This window comes from Mauremys reevesii, linkage group 3, assembly GCF_016161935.1.
Source record: "Mauremys reevesii isolate NIE-2019 linkage group 3, ASM1616193v1, whole genome shotgun sequence".
NCBI lineage: Eukaryota > Metazoa > Chordata > Testudines > Geoemydidae > Mauremys > Mauremys reevesii.
The window spans coordinates 112,162,096-112,186,051 of NC_052625.1; the positions used below are offsets into that span (position 1 = coordinate 112,162,096).

At 42.0% G+C, this 23,956-nt stretch overlaps 1 protein-coding gene across 20 annotated transcripts in view; it reads left to right on the plus strand.

Annotated features, from left to right (window-relative positions):
• EPB41L2 (erythrocyte membrane protein band 4.1 like 2) overlaps positions 1-23,956 on the plus strand; it is a 270,772-nt gene that overhangs the window by 93,187 nt on the left and 153,629 nt on the right. Inside the window, exon 1 of one of the 20 annotated variants that reach the window (XM_039530118.1) lies at positions 6,113-6,133. The exons of 18 other annotated variants lie outside the window; for them this stretch is intronic. The gene's annotated coding sequence lies outside the window, so the exon portion shown is untranslated. Of the gene's footprint in view, positions 1-6,112; positions 6,134-16,911; positions 16,933-23,956 lie in introns of those variants that run through there. One more of the 20 variants, XM_039530117.1, reaches the window with a different exon arrangement.

Genomic DNA, 23,956 nt, shown 5'->3' on the forward strand with positions numbered 1-23,956 from the left:
ATGGCCTCTTAGCAGCTAGCTGGCATGTCAGTATGCTTTTGTCTCTGAAAAACTAGTTTGAGCCAGGTTTTCTAACTTTGTAGCATGTTACAGTAAAATTGTTATACAGTAGTTTCAGAACTTTACATACAAAGGGTACATCTGTGTTCGATGTATCGGGGATCGATTTATCGCATCTCGTCTGGACGCGATAAATCGATCCATTAATTGACACCTGTACTCCACCTCAGCAGGAGGAGTAAGCGGAGTCAACGGGGCGCCATGGCAGTCGATTCGCTGCCGTGAGGATGGCCAGGTAAGTCTAACTAAGATACTTCAGCTACATGAATAGCATAGCTGAAGTTGCGTATCTTAGTTGAACCCCCCCCTGCTTGTGTAGCCCAGGCCAAAGTTGCCACACACATTTTACCAGGAGAATGTTCAGTAGGTTGAGTTTTCAAATGATACCTTTAGAAGGCATACTTTGTACACAATATATCATAATCATATAACAGTGGTGAATATAGGGTACAGGATTGGGGTATAAAGTATCACAGAGGTCCCTCTAGCAAAGGCTCTTAAGCACAGTAATCACATGACTGCTAAGAGGGGAGATTCTCTCATGCATCAGTAACTGGTTAAAAGATGGGAAACAAAGGGTAGAAAGAAATGGTCATATTCGACAATAGAAAGAGGTAAGTAATGGGGTCTCCCAAGGATGTGTACTGAGATCAGAGCTGTTTGATATGTTCATAAGTGATCTAGTTAAAGGGGGTAAATAGTGAGATGGCAAACTTTGTGGACGATACAAATTACTCAAGATAGTTAAGTCCAAAGCTGACTGTGAAGAGTTACAAAGGGATCTCTCAAAACTGAGTGACAGCAACAAAATAGCAAATGAAATTCAATGTTTACAAGCGCAAAGTAATGTAAATTGGAAATTTATCCCAACTATAAATTCAAAATGATGAGGTCTAAATTACCTGTTACCACTCAAGAAAGAGATCTTGGAGTCATCATGGATAGTTCTCTGAAAACAGCCATTCAATTTGTAGAAGCTGTGTGGCTTTTTTTAAGCTAAGAATGTTAGGAACTATTAGGAAAAGGATAAATAAATGTCATAATGCCACTGTATAAATCTATGCCCACACCTTGAATACAGTGTACAGTTCTGTCACCCCATCTAAAAAAAGATATATATTGGGAAAAGGTGCAGCGAAGGGGAACAAAAATAATTAGGGGTTTGGAATAGCTTCCATATGAGGAGAGAGTAAAACGGTTCATCTTAGAAAAGAGACAGCTAAAGGGAAATATGATCGAGGGTGTATAAAATCATGAATGGTAAGGAGAAAGTGAAAAGGTAAGTGTATTTCACATAAAAAATAAAAACAAATAAAAAAAGAATCTAGGAGTCTCCTGATGAAATTAATAGGCAGCAGGTTTAAAACAAATAAAAGGAAGTACTTTACACAATGCAGTCAACCTGTGAAAACTCGTTGTCTGGGAATGCTGTGAAGGTCAAAGGTATAATTGGGTTCAAAAAAGAATTAGAATTAGGTAAGTTCATGGGGGGGTAGGTTCATCAGTGGGTAGTAGACAAGATGATCAGGGATGCAACCCCATGCTCTGGGTGTCTCTCAACCTCTGACTTCGTGAAGCTGGGACAGGATGGCAGGATCACTTGAAATTGCCCTGTTCTGTTCATTCTCTCTGAAGCACAAAAGACTGGCTAGATGGACCATTGGTCTGACCCACTATGGCTGTTCTTATGAGCACTGTTGGTAGTCTCAAATACCCACTCAAGTAGGATTCAATTCTGCAGAACTTGTTTAAAGAAGTATTTATACACTATTTTCTTGTTTTCATTACTTTAGTTAACATGACTCTTAGCACCATTATTAGACACAAGCTTCAGTATGTGCAGTCCAAGAATTCATATTTAAGCTGTTCAAATCTTCCTAGCAAAATGTGATGTGGCACAAGTTTACAGTGAATTGATGCGAAAATAATTAAAGCAGCATTTGTACTTCTTTGAAGTTAAGGGTCTTAGATTGTTACAGTAAAATGTCCTTATTTCCCCAAGGATGTAACTTGGTGGCAGTAAACTTGTGTTGAATTGAATTCAGCTATGGTGCAACTAAGTACTGCTCCATTGAATTTATCTTGCACTATGTGTGAATATCACCCACATTGTCCTGCTAAAGAAGTTTTTAATAAAACTATTAGATCAAATAATGATGAATGGTTGCCAATTTTGATTTGAATTTCAAATATTTGTCCACTCAAGTCTATTCTAATGCTTGAAAATGTACTGCACACATGGAATAGAGGCAGAAAATGTGACTCAATAAGACTGTAAATCCTCCATTTAATTTGAGATACAGGCTTACTATAATGACTTTCCATCTTTATTTTTGATACCCATGTCGCTTTGAAATGAATGAGATTTCTTTGGTAAATATGCATTTTATATAGTAATATGCTCCCATTCATGTCTTGGCAAGGCATCACATTAATTTTCTCCAAGTCCCTCCTAGAGGGTTATTTTTATCCTGACGTCCATAAGTGAATTATACATCTACATCCTCTCCCTTCTATCCCATTCTATTCTCTCCCCTTCCCTAAAAAAATTGTCTCTTGGTTTCTGCATGTGTTCGGTCATAAGTACCTTTGACAATATGATTTTCAAGACACAAACTAAAGAGCCAAGCACTCTGATTATCAGACATGGTTAGTTTTAATACCATTGTTCGAGACACTGCCTCCAATAGCAGATTTCTAACAATTCCCTGTTGCATTACCAATTATGCAGCTCCACCAGTGGTAGACCCATTTCTAGTTTTTTAGGCATTTCATGTAACCCAACTCATGACAGATCTAGGTGTTCAAGTGGCTAAAATAGTGGCAGCCCTTTGTGTCTTGACAACTTTCGTGTTTCAACCATAGCCACCACCAATGGAGCTGCAGTGATGGAAAACATGTAGAAAAATGCTGTTGTATGCAAAGACTTTGCTGTCAGCCCTGCAGAACAAACTGCAAGGTTCAGTAGAGTTCCATGGGAGCTGTGAAATTTTTGTTGACATTTTGTTTATCTGAGGAGTACATCTCCTTTTGTGGCTTTTTGTAGCTGAGTTTTCATTTTTCAAGTAAGACTTTTTTTAAAAAAAGATTTCAACAGTTTGCTTCCTCAAAATAGTGGCTTGACAGTAAGTTTCTTGTGCTGCTTTGGTGTCTGACTCATGACTTTTTTTTTTTGAAAACTTGGGTTCGGAAGTTGGACATACAGTGATCCCACAGAGACAATGAATATATGCTTTCCAAAGAATGGTGATATTTCATGCACTCCCAAATACATAGTTAGAGCATGCAGTAATTATTAAAGTACTTGATAGTGTGGTAGAACTAAACTTGCATGGAGTTGGATCTTGCAGTTGGTATGCACTGTAGTGAGCAAGGAGACAGAAAACAATTAGAGAATCAGTCCTTTTCTCTTTATTAAACACTCAAACCACAATAGCAATTAGGTTGGGCCACATTATATTAGGCACTGTGCAAATATATAAAAAATGACCATCCCAGTCCCAAAGAACTTACCAAATAAACACAAGACTTAATGGTTGATGAGAAGGGGGTTGGGGCAATGACAAGGGAGACAGGATGAGAGAGAGGATGTGTACTATTTACTCTTTCAGGAGCAGTATATGGAATTTGCTGTCTGCCTAGCCATTCTAGTTTGCTCTTCTGGTTAATTGATATTTGTTGTGCTGTTGGAGGAAATGGCACAGTTTTGTTTCTTTGAATGTGGGACAAAACTGCCTTTTCAGCTCCCGCTGTTCTTCTGATATCTGAAGTATCTTTACTAGTGGAAAAAGGCATTTGGAATTTATCTGGAGAATCCAGAAGTATGTCACCTATACAGCAGTTAGTAGTTTGTGTCACCACTGTGGATTTTGGATTGAGGTCACGGCACTGAATGAAGTCTTTTGTGCATTTGACAGCATTTTCTTTGACAGTCCCTGTGTAGAGTCAGCTTTCATTGGTGAGTGGGGTTCTTGGGCATGCGTGGATCTTTCACACAGCAAGAGGGAAGAAGAAAAACTTAATATTGAAAACCAATTTAAAAAAAACCCTGCAGAAAAGTGATTATAAAACCACAAAAATGGGCAGGAGAGACAGGAGCAGGTGTGGAATGTGCAACTACTCAACTTTTTAATATTTTTTTATATGCCCAGATTTCAAATTGACCATGTCCATTTTACATTTTTGTATTAGAATATGATTTTCTTTACTTTTTATGGGCCTGCATAGCCCCAGAGCTGTTTAAACATTTGCTTCTATTCTTTGCTTGTACATTATTCAGAGTAAGCAGTTATTATGCATTTTTCACAATGGTGTCTGATCACTGTTCATAAACTGCAAAAGTTCTAGAAACCGAGACAGGTGTTTACTGAGAATGTGTCCAAAAATTAGCTCTGCAGTACTATAGCACTCAGCCTAGATGTACTGATAAAATACATTTTGAATGTTGGATCCCCTCACAAAAGGAACTTACAATATCCTGCTTGTTGGAATCTAGCATGGTGATCATACCAAAAGCAAAGGGAGAAGATTAGTCATTTCACCATTCTCTTTGACCTTGAACCCTGCAATTGCCTTTATTTCCTTATTTTGCAGGCTCCGATACATGTCCTCTACTCAAGAAATAGTAATTGGCATATATAACTTATTGATGATAGAGAGGCTTGGAAGAATTAGATTTTATTGGTAAACCTCAATAAACGTTGATTTCACCACTCTCTCGCTCTCTCTCTGACATTTCCATCAATGGTAGTTGAAATTTACAGGTAGAGAAAGTGAGAGAGATTGCCTGAGAACTTACTAGAATTTGATGTAAGATGGATACTTTGTATATTTTGACATATTAATGACTTGCGTTTAACTGTTACAAAGCTTTAACTTTTTAAAATCTCTGCATATGTCATTTAATAATTATTTTCTGACCTTCCCCATCATGTCCCTCAAATGTGAAAATTAAATCAATAATATAAATGTTTAAAATCCATAATTTTGCACAACTGAAAGTAACTATATGTATACACACACTATATATAAAATAGAAAAAGTTATTTAAAATAAACATTGATGTTTGTCAATTATAAATTAATTCTGCCAAGCAAAACAAAAATGAAGTAATACTTGGTCAGGATATCAGGTGAACTTGTGTTTCTCAGTTTAAATTATGAATACCTTATTCTTCAATCTGTGCTAGAAAAGGTGTGGTAGTAACCGTGCTTTTAACTTGTTTTAGGGCAGTGGCATGTGAAAGAAGTAGAGAGTTAACTTGAACTTTTTTTATAAAGATAGCTAAAGACTCAACAAGAATTAACTGACTTTGTAATAAACTGTCACTATATTGTAGCTTTGGAAGGTGAAAGTCCAAAAAAACCCAACCCTTGCTTATTGCAAACTGGAGAAGTAATGAAGGAAATCTCCATAAAATCATACAAAACAAGCTGACATGTTAAATATATTACAGACCTGATCAGTGTTTTGTTTAGGTTTCTTTAATCAGAATCAGAACTGAAATGTTTCCCTGTTCCAGCTGGATTGAATGTAGAACATTAGCAGTTTTGCATAAACAGAGCCAAAGTGTTTTTTGTTGTTGTTGTTTTGGTTTTAATTTCTATTTATTTATTTAAGTATGTGGGAAGGAGTTGCTCAAAGGACAGAACAGACGATTGCATTATAGCTTATTTTTGTTTCTGTCAGTTGCTACTATAAGGGCTTAATTTGAAGAGCCAAAAATCCACCCCAAAACAATCAATCTTCTACTGGGGCAGATTTCTTCTTTGAAAAGATTCTGTAAGGATTTTCCCACACAAATTGTTCATCTCTTGGTTTGTTGGACAGATAGGAAAACGGAGTTGTTGTTTGACCCATGTGCATATTCTGGCTGCTGGAATGAAATGAGTTGGAACTGCAGACTGGTTTTCCACTGAGCATGTCCTTCTCTAGCAATGTCAGGGCTTGGGTGGGGTCACTCTTGTTCATTAAGCTTTTCAAACAGACTGTTGGATTTTCATCAGCTGGACACATTTATTTAATGTCAGGGAAAAACAGAACTGGCTTGATGTACAAAATAAAAATTACATACGTATGTATTTTGTTATATAGACTTTAAGTTGCTGCACTTGAGATTTTGTACTAACATGTCAGGTATTTGTAGCTTGTAAACAAAACGCAAACTAGATTCCCATTGTCTCTGGCAAGGGAATTCGAATGGGTGGCATTGTTGTCAGGCTATTTGAAAGATGTGCATTTGCTTAAATTTCATCTCCGCTAGAAGGATATTCTGATCAGGGGCCAGGATTTGGAAGAGAATGGCACCTGGTAATGTGTAACACTTTAAAGGTACCCTTGTTTGTTTGTTTGTTTTTTCAGTCTGAACTTATAGTTTCTTTTAAAATGCATGGGTTCTAATATTTGATTTTTTTAATCATAGGGCTGCTTTGATACAAATCAGTTTCTAAATGCTTTTTAATTTTGTCAAATTATAATATATGTATTTTATAGTATACTGACGACAGCAAACAAAAACCATTTAAGACTAAGTTTCAAGAAATTTCACTTATGTATTGAAATTCTTTTTCTGTACCTAATGATTTTTGGTAATAGTTCTTTAAAGAATATATAGAGTATATCTGAGAAGAGAAAATTAACACTTCTGTGCATCTGAATATAAAAGTATAACTAAGCTTTGATAAGTAATATCTGTACAGCAGTGGCTCTGAGTAAATTTCTAGACACAAGATTCTGATTTGCAAAATGACCAACAACTGTGCAAGTAATGCTCAGGGGTATTTGAATAATACAGAATGTGTGCTCAAATATCTAGTTTTTTAATGTGTCTAAGTCAGACTGACAGTATTCATATTGGCAGATTGTTTTGACTTTAAAATGAGGTAACGCTGCTTTTTGAAGTAGCTTTCTACAGTTGGTTTACAGATAACTTTCAGTGTATTAGCACTGTTGTGATAGCATCCTGTTTTGATTGCAGCAATTCGTTTTCCAGTTTTATTAAAAAGTAGCTTTTGGGGGCATGCTACAGCATTGTTACTGCTGCCTGGGGTCTTAGCTGTTTGTCTCTACCTTGATCTTCAACATTGATATTTAAACGTGATTACTACAGCATTCTGTGCTATGGGAGCTGGTGTTCAGTCCTCACCTTTTTCTATAGGGACTTGTCAGCTCTAATTAGTGATGACTCTCATGTGTTTTGGGAAGTGTAAATAGCGAGTGATGTCATGTGTGTGCCAATTTTATAAACAAGCAGGGAATTCAGTTTTACAGAATTAATGTTTGTATACCTATTTGCACAGATCACTAAAACAATATATTATTGGAAATGGAGGTGGATTATTGTGACTGGGGGAAAAAATATTGTGTGCCTCAGAACACTCAGATGCTTTATGGGCAGCAAGCAGGTAAACAGAATAACAAAAGATAACAAATATTGTAACTGGGGCTCTCGATTAATCGCAGTTAACTCATGCGATTAATCACGATTCTTTTTTTAGTTAATCACACTTTTAAACAATAGAATACCAATTGAAATGTATTAAATATTTTTCGATGTTTTTGTACATTTTCAAATATATTGATTGTATTCTGTGTTGTAATTGAAAAGTGTACAGTGCTCACTTTATATTTTTATTACAAATATTTGCACTGTAAAAAGATAAACAAAAATAGTATTTTTCAATTCATCTCATACAAGTACTGTAGTGCAATCTCTTTATCTTGAAATGCAACTTACAAACGTGAATTTTTGTTTTACATAACTGCACTCAAAACACAATGTAAAACTTTAAAGCCTAGAAGTCCACTCAGTCCAACTTCTTGTTCAGCCAATTGGGAAGACAAACAAGTTTGTTTATGTTTATGGGAGATAATGCTGCCCGCTTCTTATTCACAATGTTACCTGAAGGTGAGAACAGGGAAGGTATTTACATGCTAAACATTCGTATGCCCCTTCATGCTTCAGCTACCATTCCCATGGACATACTTCCATGTTGGTGCTGCTTGTTTTTAAAAAATAAATAAATAAATAAAAATGTTAATTAAATTTGTGACTGAACTCCTTGGGAGAGAATTGTATGTCTCCTGCTCTGTTTTACCTGCATTCTGCCATATATTTCATATTATAGCAATCTTGGATGATGGCCCAGTACATGTTGTTCGTTTGAATAACATTTTCACAGCAGAATTGACAAAACACAAAGAAGGTACCAATGTGAGATTTCTAAAGATACCTACAACATTTGACTCAAGGTTTAAGATTCTGAAGTGCCTTCCAAAATCTGAGAGGGTTGAGGTGTGGAGCATGCTTTCAGAAGTCTTAAAAGAGCAACACACTCTGATGCGGAAACTACAGAACTGAACCACCGAAAAACATGATCAACTTGCTCTGGTGGCATCTGACTCAGATGATGAAAATGAATGTGCATTGGTTCACGCTCTTTGAATCATCATTGAGCAGAACCATTGGCGTGGGTTCCATGTTCTCTGGAAGAGTAGTTGAAGCATGAAGGGATATATGAATCTTTAGCACATCTGGCACCTAAATATCTTGCGATGCCGGCTACCACAATGCCATGCAATCACCTGTTGTCACTTTCAGGTGAAATTGTAAACAAGAAGCAGGCAGTATTATCTCTTGCAAATGTAAACAAACTTGTTTGAGCGATTGGCTGATCAAGATGTAGGACTGAGTGGACTTGTAGGCTCTAAAATTTTATATTTGCTTTTGAGTGCAGTTCTTTTTTTGTATGTAATTCTACATTTTGTAAGCTCAGCTTTCATGATAGAGATTGCACTACGTTATTTGTATTAGGGGAATTGAAAAATACTATATATATTTTATTACAAATTTTTCCACAGTAAAAAAAGAAAAAGTGAGCACTGCACACATTGTATTCTGTGTGGTAATTGAAATCAATATATTTGAAATGTAGAAAACATCCAAAAATATTTAAACTATATTCTTATTGTTTAACAGTGCAATTAATTATTTTAATTGCAATTTTTTAAATCACGATTTTTTTTTAAATTACTTGACAGCCCTAATTGTAACTAGTGACATTCACCATCAGGGAAGGACTGATGCCTAGAAGTACCATTCCTCAAAAGCATTGTCTGTAAATTTGCCAGGCTGCAAATTTGTTTTTGGAATAATGGTTCTGTTGGAAATGCTATTTTTATAGAGACCGTTCCTTCTGGCCTAACAGTATTTAAAGTACACTTGGTTGACTGCATATTTTCAGGCATTATGGCAAAATATTTCAGTCCATATGTGGCTATATTTTATATAAAAATCTTTCAAAAAATATTTGGCTTAAAACCAAATGGGCTGTCACAATATAAGCAGGGAGATCTTACTTTTGCCATATGTTTTAGTGTCTGACTTTGGCTGGGGAAATCATTGCTGTAATGAGTTTGATCTGTGGAATTGCTAATTTGTAGCACTATTCTAGCACCATCTGCTGACCAACCTATGGTGTGGCAATGACATTTCGATCTGCTTACGTGTTTGCTTAGCTCGAAGTGTACTCACAACTTAGCATCAAAAGGCAAGAAACAGAACCATAGGCTAGTCAGTTTATAAGTGTTTGGAAATAAGATTTTGACAGTATGGAAAATGAAAGGATTTGTGTACAATAATGTAATTTAAGTTGTCCAGTCGCCCAGGCTGTCACAGAAGACTCTGCTACAGATGTAGACGTTTAAAAGAAACCAAATTTTGTTGATTTGGTTCCATGTGGTGAATCGCTGTGGTATTTGTGCCCATCACTACTGTAATTTCTAAGCTTGCAGAGAAGAGGATTTGACAGCATGAGATCAGTTCAGGCCCTAGATCTGGTAGGATTGTCATAGCATGGGAAGCTGATTGATTGGCTCTGACAGGCTTTTGTCATATGACTGCTTTTTAAACAAACAAAATTGAGTCTGCACTCTTCCTATTTAGTCCGTGCACCTTGACTGGGATTTAGTATGCTTATGTTGTAATAAGCGCTGTTTGGGCTGCTTTTTCCCAGCTTTAGTATGTAAATGTTTATATTTGGTTTATTGGTATACATAATTAGCTTCCCTGTTTGAATAGTTGTTAATGTAAATAGAATAGATATATAGTCTGAAAAGTACTTGATGTAGGTGTCTTAACTAAAATTTTTGTTTTTAAATTTCACTGAACTATCATGCTAAAGTTTTAAAATATAGTCTCTCTTGGTTTTGTCTATTTTTAAAGAGTCTATCAAATTGTTAAAATGAAGATTGGGACCAGTGCAAGTTTAGTCCATTTCTTTTAAGTACAGGGAGCTACATTTTTCAAAAATTAAATATCACGCCTAATTTGGATTTAATTTTGGAGCTATTTCTGGGAAACAAACCGGTAGTGAGTAAACTGGTAGCAATACAATTAAGATAAATAAAGTGACTGCTGACTTTAATTGTACTGGATAAATCTAATTTGTAGGCTTTTTTTTTTCTCTTGGCTTGTATCTCAAGGATCCTGAAATCAGAAACCACACCCATTGTGTTAGTAATTTTTTTCCTAGGGGCTTGAAAAGCTTCTTTAATTCCTATAGCAGGTTTGTTATTTTTCACAACTGAAGAGCCAATTTGGTTTCTTCGAGTGGTTGCTCATATGTATTCCACGGTAGGCGTGCGTGCTCGCCACGTGCACCGGGGCCGGAAGTTTTCCCTTAGAAGTACCCATACTGAGAGAGCACCGCGGCGACCTTGGAGTGGTGGCTGTATATCACATGAAGGGGGATCGCACGCTCCCCCCACCCTCAGTTCTTTCTTGCCGCCAGTGAAGGTAGTCAGAACTTTGTGCTCCAGCTCTGCTGCAGCCTTTCTACTGAACCTTAGTGGTACCGTTCGTGGATTGTTACTTCAGTGTTAGAGTGGGATCGGGGCATGCGCCGTGCCCCAGGCTTCAAGTCGTGTGACTCCTGTCGCCATTCTGTGCCTAGGAGTGACCCGCATGCTGAGTCTCTCCACTGTTTGGGTGATACTCACATCAGTGAATGTTGTAAGATCTGCAGGTCATTCAAGCCACGGACCAAGAAGGAGAGAGACATTAGACTCTGCGCTCTCTTGATGGAATCAGCGTTGGCCCCAACTCTGGCGCACCAGGCGGACTCCACTGCCGCCGCCGCACCATCGGTACGTAGTGAGGCACCCTCTACTAGCTGGCACCATTCCCCCTTCAAGAAGCAGGGAAAGGGCCCTACCTCGCAGCGGCGCTGAGACAAGGAAAGAGGGGAGGCTGGTCCCGTGTTGGGCAGCCCACGGTCCCACCCCATGCTCAAGGCCTCCGACTTGTGTTGAGCGGAGCAGCCCGGCACCGTCCGCACGCACTTCTCCACTGTTATGGATGCCATCGACGCCACAGGCGATGAAGGCTGCGAAAGACGTTAAGACTCCTGGTTCCAGGCACGCAACTGGTGACAGGTCCCCGGTCCCGGGGCAAACCTCCTTTGGGTTTCCATCAAACCTCTCCTGCAGGTCGCAGTTCCCACTCCAAGGACCACTCCCCGCACCATTCAGTGCACAGCAACCTAAGAGAAGATCGGGCCACGAGTCGGCGGACCTGTACCCAGACTCTGATCTGGGGCTCGACACCCACCCCTCGGTACTGACCGAAGCCCACGGCTCCCTGCTGGTTCTTTCACCGGCACCGGACGACACCATAACGGTGCTTCCGCCACCAATCCCTCAGGAGGATTTTAAGGCACACCAAGACCTGCTAAAGCGAGTGGCATCCAGCCTTCAGCTGCAGGGCGAGGAAATGGAGGGCCCCTCAGAGTCCCTCTTTAATGTGTTGTTCCCCTCGGAACCAGGCCACGTGGCTCTGCCCCTGAACCAGGGTGTAGCCAACATTTCCAACACCCTGTGGCAAACTTCCGCCTCCTTGGCGCCAATCTCCAAGAAGACTGAAAGAAAGTACTTTGTGCCCGCCAAGGACCATGAGTACCTGTATTCCCATCCGGCACCTAACTCACTTGTGGTAGAGTTGGTAAACCACAGAGAGCATCAGAGCCAACCTGCACCTACCCCCAAGAATAAGGACACCAGACGACTGGACTCCTTCTTCGGTAGAAAGATTTATTCCTTGGCAAGCTTCCAGCTCAGGGTAGCTAACCACCAGGCCTTACTGAGCAGATATGACTTTAACCTGTGTGAGTCCCTGTCCCTGTCTGAGAGGAGAGGCTCAAAACTTAGGCAGAAAAGACTTTAAGACGCTACTAGAAGAGGGTCTGGCGGCGGTGAAAGCAGCCCTGCAAGTGGTGTTGGATGCAGCCGACCCAGCAGCCCGCTCCATGGCTTCAGGGATCTCCATGCGCAGGGTGTCATGGCTTCTCCCATATGGACTGTCGATGGAGGCCCGATCCCTTATGCAGGACCTCCCATTTGATGGAAAGGTGCTCTTTGTGGACCAGATGGACATCAGGCTGCATGGGATGAAGGATTCCCCCACCACCCTGCAGACCTTGGCCCTCTACGTCCCTCCAGCTAAGGACAAGGCCAAACTGCAACCATCGGCTCAACCTGCGAAGAGCAGATATGAGCCCCCGTATAAGAGACCGAGACACTAAAAACGCCGGTCTCAGCAGTAGTCCCACTCCACCCTTTCTAAGGGAAAGAGGCAGGGAAAGACTGTTTTGACTGGTTGCAGAGGGGCACCGGGCCTTGTTGCCAGGGAGACCCCACCCAATCAATAAAGTTTGTGTTCTGCAACCATTTGTCTGCCTTCCGCATGGCGTGGACCCGTATCACATCAGACCAGTGGGTCCTCAGCACCATTTCCAAGAGCTACAGGTTCCAGTTCACATCACCCCCTCCAAACCACCCACCCTCCCCTGTAGGTCCCAGGGATCCGGCGCATGTCCACCTCCTAGGGCAGAAGTTGGACCGTCTACTGCACCTGGGGGCGGTGGAAAGAGTACCAGTAGAATTCCAGGGCAAGGGCTTCTACTCTCGGTACTTCCTGATCCCGAAGGCCAAAGGGGGCCTCAGGCCCATCCTGGACCTGCGGAGCCTAAACCATTTTCTAGCCTGCTCCAAGTTCCGCATGGTGTCCCTGGCCTCTATTATCCCATCCCTCGACCCGGGGGACTGGTATGCGGCCCTGGACCTCCAGGACGCATACTTTCACATCCATATTTTTGAGGGGCACAGGCGCTTCCTCTGATTCCTAGTGGAGATGGACCACTACCAGTTTGCACCTTGGAACAAGAGTCACCCTTGAGAAACCAGTCCTCCCGTTTGGCCTATCCATGGCACCCAGGGTTTTCACGAAGTGTATGACTGTGGTAGCTGCCTACCTCAGGCGGGAGGAGTTACAGATCTTCCCATACCTGGATGACTGGTTTCTCAAGGGTGACTCTTGTTCCAAGGTGCAGACCCACGTGGAGCTCTCCTCTCAACATGCACCAGTCTCGGCCTAGTAGTGAACAAGACCAAATCAACCTTAGTTCCAGTTCAGCGCATAGAATTCATTGGAGCGCTGCTGGAGTCCTCCAGGGCCACCGTCTCTCTCCCCCTGGACAGGTTCGAGGCCCTAAGAGGTCTCATCACCTCGGTCACAGCTTTCCCGGTGACAACGGCAAGGGCGTGCCTTCCAATTCTCGGTCACATGGCGGCATGTACGTATGTGGTCCGCCATGCCAGGCTCCGAATGAGGCCCCTCCAACTCTGGCTAGCCTCCCAATTCTTCCAGGCCCGGGATGGGCTAGACAAGGTCCTCACGGTTCTGTCCCCGATTCTGGCTTCCCTTCAATGGTGGTCTTATCCAAGCAATGTGCTGCAAGGGGTTCCCTTTCAGGAGGCCAACCCATCTATGGATCTGGTGACCAATGTGTCAGACCTTGGCTAGGGAGCCCACACAGGGAACGTGCAAACCCAGGGGATGTGGTTGATCCCGGACTTGTCCCTTCACATAAATGTCAAGGAGCTCAGGGCAGTATGGTTGGCGTGCGTGGCCTTCCACACGCACCTTCGTGGCAAGGTGGTCAGGGTCCTCACGGACAACACCACAGGGAAGGCGGGACTCGCTCCCTAGCTCTCTGCTGGGAAGCCCTGAGCCTATGGGAGTGCTGTATAGCCCACGATATCTCCCTGAGGGCCGTACACCTCCCGGGGGACTGCAATACGCAAGCAGATCGCCTCAGCAAGGTTTTCTTCCCCCAGTACGAGTGGCCGCTCCACTCAGAGGTCACTCACCGGCTCTTCTGAGAGTGGGGAGTTCCCCAGATCGACCTCTTTGCAACTCGCCAGAGCCGACGTTGCCCCTGGTTCTGCTCCAGGGGAGGAATGGGGATGGGTGCGATATCCGATGCGTTCCTTCTTCAGTGGTCGGGCCAGCTCCTTTACGCTTTCCTGACATTCCCCCTTGTCGACAAAGTCCTGCAGAAAGTAAAAGCAGACAAAGTGAAAGTAATCCTCATAGCCCCAGCGTGGGCCTGCCAACACTGGTACAGGACCCTCCTCCACTTCTTCCTTATTGACTCTCTTCCAAGAAGAATTTTACTTTTGTGACTGTCAAAATATAAATGTTTTCGGTATGGATCTGTGGTGAAACCTACAACTGTTACTCCTGGTGGAATTCTGTGCCTAAAAATTCCACCACAAAAAAATTAAATATTTTAAAATTCTGAATATTTTTGTCAATCACGCAATCACACCCATTTCAATTATTTTTTGTCATTTATTTCAAAATAGCTGTCACAAGTATGTCTGTAACAATACAGCCAACAGAAAAGATTCAGGAAATGTTTTTTGACAAATAGATTCCTTACTAGGCATATTAATACAGAACTCTGAGTAATTTATTTAAACTACAATACAGAACCGTATTTCCCACACCCTTCAGAAGCAGTGCAAAGGCTTGGGGGGGTCAGGGGTAACAGAGCTGAGGGAGATGGAATTAAATTGCTTGGAAGGAGCCTGGGTGTGAACTTGGAGGGTTGTTGGGTATAGGTGGGAAAAGTATGCAACAGGCTTTTTGGGGGTGGGGGGTGGGCGGGAAGGGATTGTTAAGGCACTTCCCCCATGCCGACCCTGGCTGACCCTAGCCTCTCCCATTCAGTCGGGCACATCTGTCCCTGTGTGTCTATGTGCCCCCACCCAGCTACTCCCCTGTCCCCATGTGTGTCTGCACCTCCCTCCCCCCCCGTGGCTCTGTCTCCACTCCCATTCAGCCCCTGCCCCGGTCTGTCCTCCCCCACTATCCCTTATGAGGCCCTGTCTGACCCCCTCCCCACCTCCCAGCACCCCACGCTGTCTGTCTCCCCGTAGCCCATGTCTCCTGACCTGGCCTGACAACCTCTGCAAAGAAGTCAGCTCTCTCTCTTCCCTTGCTGGCCCTGAGTTGCAGCTTTGTTCTATCACCACAGCACCCTCTGGTGGGCAAAAGGCAGAACTGCAGCAACATTTTGGCAGCAGTCTTTTTCTGTGCAAAAGATTGGAAATCTGTGAGGCTCATTAATTGTACTCCCATGCAGTAGCACATAATTCCCTCAGGAGTAAATTGTATTGTTAACAGATTGTCTGCACTAATGAAGGGTAAAGTGCAAACAAGCCAGTTTTCTGCTTCTAAATCAATTGTTTTTAATTTGGTAACGGTAGAAGAAATAATCGAAAATGCTTTGTTTTTTCACTATAAAAAGATAAACTGAGGGTGCACGGAAATGAGCACTTAAAACTTAAAGTGCATATGACAATGTTTCAATTACTGTAATTCTGGCCAGTTATCAAACATACCTTTTTTATATTTAAAAGCAAAACTGTGTACAAAGTCTTTCAAAATAAGAGTAATTTTTATTGATCACTCTGCAGTATTATCTCATGCTGTTCACAATTTCTCATTTAAACCATTGAACCAGAATACCATTTTATAAACTAATGGGAGTTTCAATTAATCCTTCACCAGGAAACTGATGTAATTTAAAACAAAACAAAAACAACCTAAAGTCACTTTGTCCTCTTTTATTCTCTTGCCTAACAAATGCTTAGTCTTTGAAGGGCAGGCATAAAACAAATCTATCTTCATGTCCCTTGTGCCTCTGGAGACAAATTACTGATTCTGCTACCCATTTGAAAATATCATGATCATACAGTAGACGAAAGAATTTTAATAATACATTGCACAGCTTGTTTAGAAATGTTTGGTTGCTTTTGAATGGCTTATTTGCTTTAGGAAAATAAAACTTGATTTTACCCAGTACAGAAGTCACTCTCTTCCTGTTATCTTAGTTCCTAATAGCTACTCCAGATTCTCAAATACATGTTTCCAAGAACTGGCTATTATGTTTTATTACTATTTGTATTACTGTAGTGTCTAGGAGCCACAGTCCTCGATTAGGACCCCATTGTGCTCAGCTATATACAAAACCAAAAAGACACATCCCCCTTAAGAGCTTACAATTTAAGTAAAAGTAGTAATTCTCTTTGAGTTCTTGAACAATATATAGGAATATTTGTACCAATGAAACTTCAATTAAATTTGTCAGGACTTGTTTCTTTCAGGTTGTCATTAATGTAAGTAGGCTTCTCTTGTTGCAGAGATGAAGGCATGAGATCTGTACTGTAAGGCAATTATCTATTCCTCATGTAAGGCAGTTTCCTGTTTAAAAGTGTAGTGAACAAACAGATCTCGGGCTTGCTAGGCGGTCCCTTGTCACTGTCACTACTTTTCATACACTATATTCTTGAGAGTTACCATGGGCAGGCTAGTCATGAGAATTGTTTTCTCTGCAATATTCCAATACAATGGTGACCAGAATGAACAGCACTAAGGTAACCAGAATATTAGATTTTACTGTGTTCTGATCTTAAAGGGCGGGGAAGGGGGGTAATAGTTACTCCTGCTCCTGTGAACAGTTGAACCAGGTATGAAATTTACATATCATAAATGGTAGTGAGCAAGGAAATTTTTTTAAGTAGCTGAACTTGGATCTTAAGTAGAACAGTTAGCTGGTCATAAGTACGAGTGATACAAAATATCGTATCTAATTTATTTATCTCCAGTTAGAGAAATAATGTTCACTTCATCCAAGTCTAGTCCTGTAGCTCTCAACTGAGTCAATCTCGCGTCTTTTGTTTATAATTGCATGTCCTTCAATATCTTTACATTGGGGGCAATTACCATACATGCCTTTTTCAGATACTAATTTTTCTATAATGTATTTGAAGATTATGTATTATTTACAGTATTTTCTAATGTGGAATTCCTCTTCCTTTCCATTTGCAGTCCATTAAGATGGCTGCTTAGGCTTGTGAAGCTTAAATTTGATTATACAGATCCTCAAGGGGAGCAAGCTCTTTATCCTATTTCTACCCCTAGTGAATCAAGGAAAAGCAGTTCAGGCCCTATTTCAAATATGTAAATAGGTTCCTAAAAGAGGCTCGTCTACAGAGCACCCCATTTTACCATCCTCAGACCATCCTTACGTTCTGCAAATGGCTGGCAGCCGTTTTCTTTATCCATCTTCAGTCATTATCATTTGATCTTACATATGCTTCCAGGGTGTTTCTCCAGGATCATTGTTGCAATAACATTGGCTTTAGGGAAGAAGGAAAATCACTTCTCTTTCCAGACAATTTTTTCTGATCAGGATTCTAAGTAAAAAGAAAGCTGAAGCAAAAACACAGCAATACAGTTCCTGAAGCAGCTTGGGTTCAGTACAGACACATGATGCTATGGGACGTCAGTCATAGGCTTGGACTGAAGATTCATGCTGTCAGGTACAAGTTTTAATCTCAGAAAAATGTTAACAGAAGAGGAAGATGGCCATAATGAAAAACACATGTCACAAAAACAAACATCTACTTTTTATTGGAACCCATTGGGAATTCTGATCTCATACACAGGCATTTTTCAATGATTACCATTCATGTGATATCTCTCCAGTAATCCTGAGTATCCCCTCCACAGCTCACCCCTATATCATTCATTAGCAGAGCTCTAGCTCCAATTATGTATTCTCTAATCCCTCAGTTGGTGAATGCAGATAATCAGATTTTTATTGTGAAGGAATCTTCGCCCACTTAATTCAGGGAATGGCTACCAGAAAAAGCACAGTATCCACTAGCTGGAAACTGATTCATTGAGGTCTCATACACAATGCTACTCCTTCCATAGCTAACATACCTGTTCTGGTCATGACACCCAAGGTGTCTCATAAGGTTTTCATAGTAACAAGGAAGAACATGATCAGGCCTATCCCTACTCCTGTCCTGGCAGAGCAAAGTTCATATCTCTGTGTGCACTTCCCACCAAGAAGGAAAAGAACATGAAAACTTGCTTGTCAGAAGTCAGATTAGCAGCATGATTCCTGTACCCAAAAATATCTCAATCAACATAAGTTAACTTGGTGGGCAGTTGATCTACCTCTTTGCATCTGGAAACAATAATAAAATGTCCTGCAGTCTGTGTGTGCCAGGACCCAGATGTGAAGTGGTAATGGCATCTTGCAAAGATGGAAAGGTCCCTTCTGTATGTCTTCCCACCTTTTCCACTGTACAGAAGATAGGAATGAGAGAGTGTTAGTGATTCTGTTAGTCTTTCTTTCTGAAGAGGCTATGATCCTCAGGCCTGATTAACCTATTGTTGGTTCTTCAGATGCCTCTACCTCACTGAGGAGGTCTGCTATTGCAAGACTATCCATCCATCTGGGGCCACACAGGTTACAATGAACACTAGGATTATTACTCTCATGGACTCCAAAAGAGAAGTCAACGAATAGAATGTATTATACTGGCTGGTGGAAAGTCCATTGTTTAATGTGTTAAACCGGTAAAACACAGCTTTGAGTTTCCCCAGCAGAGCTTTATTGTGAGTGTATGAGTGCCTTAGCAAAAGGGTCATGTCTCTGTGGTATAATATTCTTGACATGTACAAAGCTTCCTGCTCTTGAACAAATCCAACATTAAATGTTTCCTTAAGAAATCAGTATTATTTCAACCCTGCAAGATCACAATCTTGGAACCTCACTCTGCTCATTACAGCATATTCAAATCGATCCCCTGTAGAAGGCATTGTTATACTTCCTGTCCATTAGAGTAGGCCTGCCAATGGCTACTATCTCCAATCAGAATTAATTTATTTGAAGTTTAGAACTTTCTCTAAGGCCCACTAATGTACTTTTAATTCAGACAAGTACTGTCATAGCATTCATTCCTTTAAGTAAACTGAAGAAATATTCCTCCTTCACTTAAGCATCAATCTCAGAGCAAGAGTAATCATTTGTCCTGTACTGAGGTTCGTTAGTCTGCCATTAGCTCAATATCTACATATTGGTTATCCAAGTTTAGGCAATGTCATTTCCTTTCTTTTGGCAGAAGTCTTCTCCTTCAGACCTTAGAGCCTAAGTGAAGGAGATATTTTTATATATAATCTACCTCATTTTGGATATCCCTATTTAAAGGATGATCATGCTTCCCATCCTAGAGTCATATTTCTATGAAAATCTCATTACAATGGATCTGTGGACTTTAACACATGCTTACCTGAAAACTTCCTTTCATCAAGTATAGGCCACCTGGGGACAAATAATTTCCATCTATTCTAGATGCTCTAACATCCAAGGATTTGGGTTCATTTTTTGGTGGAATTTACATTCTCTCCAATATAAGTACTTTTTCTTCAAATTGTATTTAACACAATCTGATTTTGGATTATCCTGGCTGTGGAAGTTACCTTTATCAGAGGGAGCTTTTGAGATGGGGCCCTTCGTCTGCTGCCAGTGACCGAAAGGTCTGGTTCTGTCCTCCCCATAAATCTGTGGACCCTATTAGTTGAAAAAGGGAAACTTTTTTGTTAGCATAGATACATTTTTGTTAGAGATCTCTTCCTCTATATGTAGTAGAGATATCACAAAATCACCCTTATGAATCAATATCTTCTGCATCTCAGCTGTGTCTCTCTCATAGGATACTACGGTATCCTTTCTCCTGCGATTACCAGCTCAGATACAGGATTAAAGGAAGCACAATGATTTCTCAATGCCTGGTGGACGCACAATGAACTATAGAAGCCTCCTGGAAAAAAGAACGACCAACCTGGCAGAGGCTGGAGGACCAGGATATTACACACTTATAATGGAGAAATTGACATACTGTACTTGAAATGAAAATAAAAAGGTGACTGTTTTTAAAATTTGGCTTTCATTTTAGTAATGTTTGGATAAAGAATACTCCAAAACGTACAAGCAAAAAATTGATGTCACCACCACATACATTTCTCCCAAGGGCAACCATCTCTTCAAGCCCCCCTTCTAATATCCAGGGCCGTCCTTACCCATATGCGAAGTATGCAGCTGCGCAGCTGCGTGCCGCTCCACCCAGCCCCGCCCTGTCCCTGCCTCAGCCCTGCCTCTTCCTGCCCTGCTCCACCCCCACTCCCTTGAACTCTGCAGCAGGGCCGGGGCTGCACTCACCAGCGGCAGGAGTGCAGCAACTTGGCCCTAGCCATGTCGCTGGTGAGTGCTGGGGGGCTGGTTTTCCCGCTCCTCGCCAGCCCTCCCCCTGCTCCTCCCCCTCAGAGGCCTGGGGCCTGCTCCTTGCCCACTGCCGCCCTGCAGAGGCCTCCCCCCCATGTAGGGCCCCAGAATAGCTAGCGACGGCCCTGGTAATACCTGTATATACCTGTAATACTTAGCTAATACCTGTATATTCAGCTGAAAGAAACAGCCCACTGTCTGATTTTTCCAGTAAGTGTGTCTCCCCTAAAGGATTACTTTTTCTGATTGATTTGTGGCTTGTTTATCTGGGTGTCTGAAGCACACTCGCCAGGTGCAGATCCTGTGTCTGGAACCCCTCTTGGCATTGGAATCCTGCTGTCCCGACCCTGGAACTGGGGCTTCAACTGTAGGGCACTTCCCAGTTGCTCAGACGTGTTCCTGCAGACGTGCTCACCTGACTGGGTGCCTTGTTGTTTCTCTAGTTACACCTTTCAGTGTAACCATGTGACAGTGAAAGCAAGAAACATGCAGGCTTTGGAAAGGGAACTTCTCTCACTCTCACTCATATCTATGGAAAAACAACATAAACTTGAGCACAATTGCATCTTCGTCTTATCTCAGCCCTCTCTGTGTCTGAGGCCTGGTCTATACTACGCGTTTAAACCGGTTTTAGGAGCATTAAACCGATTTTAACGCCACACCCGTCCACACTAAGAGGCCCTTTATATCGGTATAAAGGGCTCTTTAAACCGGTTTCTGTACTCCTCCCTAACGAGAGGAGTAGCGCTAATATCGGTATTACCATATCGGATTAGGGTTAGTGTGGCCGCAGATCGCCGGTATTGGCCTCCGGGCGGTATCCCACAGTGCACCACTGACCACTCTGGACAGCAATCTGAACTCGGATGCAGTGGCCAGGTAGACAGGAAAAGCCCCGCAAACTTTTGAATATTTCCTGTTTGCCCAGCGTGGAGCTCCGATCAGCACGTGTGGTGATGCAGTTAAAAATCAAAATAAAGAAAGAGCTCCCGCATGGACCATGAGGACGTGATTGCTGTAAGGGCAGGTGTCAAAGTTAGAATCAAGACTCACAATTTGTCAGACCACTCTGTTTTTATTAGCAAAGCGCTCCGCCAATAACATTCAGATAATGTGAGTGGCCATGCAAGACCCAAACAGTCTTATTTATACAGATAAAAGAGCGGGAATCAAACAAAGGGACAAAGGAGAAAACAGCAAAATTCCCCTGGGCATAGCATGCATATCCTACTTCCTTACTAACTCCTGTCGATCTAAGGCTAATGCTTCACCAATTGCCCTTAAACGGTGCAATTGTTCTATGTTAATGTCTGTTTTCCTGACACCTGGACTCCAGCATTCCAGCGACTTTCCTTAAAGGTACAGACAGCATTTCTTTAATCCTATCTATTTTTGTAACATAATTCATTCTACTTTCACAATCCCTCCTTTTGGTCACGCTTCGCCATGACCAACGATGGACTGGGTTCCACATATTAACCGTTCTTTATCTTTTTGTTCATCAGCAATATTTAAAATCATCATATTAGCACTCTGTTTTGGGGCAGTCACCTGGGTGGCATATTTTACACAATTTTGGATACAACAGGAGATTAACTGAAAACATACAAAAATCACTAAGATTCCAAACAGGATAGTCAGGGCTCCCTGAAACAACCAGTTTCCTAGGCCAGAGAAATTGAACAGGTTGCTTAGCCACTTCCATAAAGAACTCGGCTCTTCATGGGGAAGATATGCGATTTGTTCTAAGTGGCTAGCGCGATCTATTACCTCATTGGTATTGTCAGGTATATACACACAACATTCTTTTCCAATGAGTGCACAGGTCCCTCCTTTGGCCGCCAGCACTATGTCCAATGCCTGACGGTTTTGAAGGGCCACCTGTCGGATCGCCTCTGTTTCTTTGGCCAGAGTTTTTAAACTCTCTCCGGTTTCATTTGCCATTATTTCAACTACTGCTTGTAACCTCAGGAGCCTTTTTGCATGGTGTATTACTCCCCCAAGTGGGATAAGGGAACCGCCAATGGCATCTTCCCAGGTTAAGGGGCTTATGTTGTTTATATACCATTGGGCATCTGGTAAGTCCCTTCTTTTTCGCCTGAAATTACGGAGGCGTTCTCGTGGGAAGGAACCTAGCACTCGGAATTGTGGGAAGAGTTGGGCGGGATAACAGATACCTGACCAGTTAGCTGGTAATGTAGTATAAGCTTTGGTTCCACAAACCCAATGATGGCCTATTAAGGCCGGGAAGGGTCGATTGCATCAATTTATTACATAGGTATCTGTAATTGAGGAGTAATATCCTCCAAAGGGAACAGGGTAATCCTCCTTACGAGGAGTGGTAGTGTTTGTATGGCATTGAAAGATTGTATTATTTTTACTAAGATTACTGTAAGGGAAACATGAGATTGATTTTTCTGTTTGATCCCAGGTTGAGAAAAAATTCATATCCCCATACCCGGCCCGCCACTCTTTAGTTTTGTTTGAATAATCCCATACACCATTGGCCACGATATGCTGAAGGCAACGGCTTTTTCCCAGATCCAGCCCTGTCCCATTACACACCCAACACCAGTGACCCTTTCCCTCCACCACACTTATCCAGTTAGATACATTTATTCCCACTGCTTCCCAAGTGTCATTGCTGTTCCATGTTTTGTTAAACGGACGAGGTCCTCCAGTGAGATCTGGGGAATTGAGTGGGATAGCCAGGACAGGAATACCAGCTTGAGAATGGGCTGGGATGTGGCTGCAGACCCAACATTTAGAAATATTAAGGGTCTGAGCTATCCACACTTGCTGCTGGATAAAATAATTGTCATTGTGGGCTCCCCAGACCTTAAGACACCAGCAGCTGAGGAACAGGCACCACCAGAGGTGCATGTTGGAGGCAAGGCCCTTTCTGGTTCTGACAACCTCAACTGAGGGAACCGCAGTCACGGTTTTACATCCACCAGGCAGCAGGCGCTAGGCTCACTACTGCTTCTTTTGGTGGGCCTTGCTTTAGGTTGTCGTCTGCTTCTGGCAACCCTTACGAGAGCGAAGATTGTAAGGTATTGCAGGCTGTTCCTCTGCGTCTTCTTCTGGAGTCAAAATTGACTCTGCGCAGTCCTGAGGTGGTGATTGGTTCGCCGGGGAGGGTGTCTTCTTACACTGCGAAGCATGTATCCACGCTGCGATGCCAGATAGTTTAACAGCCGTCTGGGTAGTAAGCAGTACCTGATGAGGACCCTTCCACCGGGGTTCCAAGGCGTGTTTTCGATGATGGTGCCGTACGTAGACCCAGTCACCTGGCTCGAGGTTGTGGCAAGCGTCGGAGGTGGGTTCCGTCGGCCAGGCGGCTCGAACCTGTGAATGGAAGTGACTTACAGCTTGCATTAATCCCTTGCAGTATTGAAGGAGCGTACTGTGAG